Raw genomic sequence first — 1,994 nt, forward strand, 5'->3', positions numbered from 1 at the left:
ACATATACGCATGTATGTGTTAGTAAATATATAATCAAAATAATTAACTACATACATGTCACCCTTTTAGCACTCCACCGAGAAGCATAAACTGTAGTGTTTACTGACTATTGAAAGGCAACACTTTAGTCTCCTGATATCATAAATAAATAGTGTATATATTGCCTTTAACAGTCTGTGAGTACTAGGAATAATCAGGGGAATCATTCGTAATCAGAACATTGACTACTCAGTGTTTGTACATCTCTCTTCTAAATAACAACTCTATTGCTTTGCTCTGTCTTTACTCCCTGAATGTATATTAAGTCTTTTTCTTCTGAAAAACAGCTTAAATGTCTTGCATATAGTGCAATAAAACTTCTAGCAAGCCAAGAAACAAATGATGCAAAATGAATTTGAAGTAAGAGAATTTTAGCGATTTTAAGAAACACTTTCTCCAACGGAAAACATTAATGTCTGTCTTAAATTAAGGAGATAGGAGAAAGGAAGGGGACGTGCAATATAAATTGACTAATAGTTCATTAATTTATCCCCTAGGGTTGTAATGTAACAGTACCAAGGTATTCTTATTAGTTTAACTTCTTTGAATTTTTCCTTCTTTTTTCCTTCTTGTTAAGCTTGCTAACTTTAATACATTATCCAATTTATTTTAGTAAGTCACCTACCATTTTGGTGTATAAAATATTTGCTACTCTACTATCTAGTAAATAAGTCAGTTCTCGGGCTCTATGTGGGCCAAGAATTAAAAAATACTACAGTTCATATTTAATTATTCTCAGTTATTGAGTAGATGTCTATTGTTTTAGGTGGCCAACATTCATTCTTCCTTCTTCAAGTAGGATCACCTTGATTATATTTTAGCAAACCCCCTTCCTGCTTCTTGGTTTATGAGGGTTCAGATGCTGGACTCCAGAGGTAATTACATGAGCCAACCTTGGCTGATCAAATGTTCCGGTTCTGGAATTTGACCCTTGAGAAGAACAGCTTGCTCAAAATGGAGATAGCTTGCTTTACCCTACACTGGCTACTCAGAATAAGGAGTGTTTTAGGTCTGGGTACCCTGTATTCTAGAGCCTGCCTTGTTTCTGATCGCCCCCAGGTTTGCATTTTAAGCACTTCCTTTGCTTCTGGAACTTGCTCGGCCTCGGCCTCTCAAAGTGCTGGGATTACAGGCTGAGTCCCCGAGCCCAGTCATGAATGTATTTTCTACAACTAAAAATAAAAACCTAACCGATATTATCAGAAACTATTATATTTAAAAATACAGAACACCGACAAGCTAGCCAGCACTGTCCAAACTGAAGTTCACCACTGAGGTGCACCTGTAAAGCAGTAGAACCAGTTTTTAGCAAACATTCCAGAATTTGGAAGTTCCAAATAAGAGTTTTCCCAGGTTAAGGATGCTTTGCTAGAAACATTGCTAGGTGTCTGATTAATCATTTTATTCCTTTAAAGATTTTTCAAGCCAAGGACGATCTATTTTTATAACTGTTGCCTCATTGTTTCCCTCCTTCTTTAGTCAACAGAGGAGCAGCATTACGATTTACTTAAAAGTATTTTTATCATCAACCCCCTTGGATCCTCTCCCACTGTGGGAGCTTTCCTGTCCTCTCAATAAATCTTGCATATTTTTTTTAAACATTTTTATTTCTTTTCAAGGAAAAATATCATGTTTTGAAAAAAATTATTTTTAGTGCTTTAACATATTAGTACTCAAAATCATATATTAGCTGTATACTCACTGATAGCCAGGAGTTATCTTGCCCAGGACTAAACTAATAGAAATATGTGAGCTACATACTTAAATTTCCAAGCAGCTACATTTAAAAAAATAAAAAGAGCCTGAGCCTGCAGATTCGAGACCAGCCCCCGCAACTTGGAGAGAACTCGTCTCTATAATAAATCAAAAATCAACCAGGCATGGTAGTGTGCACCTGTAGTTCCAGCTACTTGGGAGGCCAAGACCGAAGAATCGCCAGAGCCCAGTGGGTGAA

The sequence above is a fragment of the Carlito syrichta genome, unplaced genomic scaffold (genome assembly GCF_000164805.1).
Source record: "Carlito syrichta isolate Samal-C Ts95f unplaced genomic scaffold, Tarsius_syrichta-2.0.1 Scaffold303022, whole genome shotgun sequence".
In the NCBI taxonomy this organism is placed as follows: domain Eukaryota; kingdom Metazoa; phylum Chordata; class Mammalia; order Primates; family Tarsiidae; genus Carlito; species Carlito syrichta.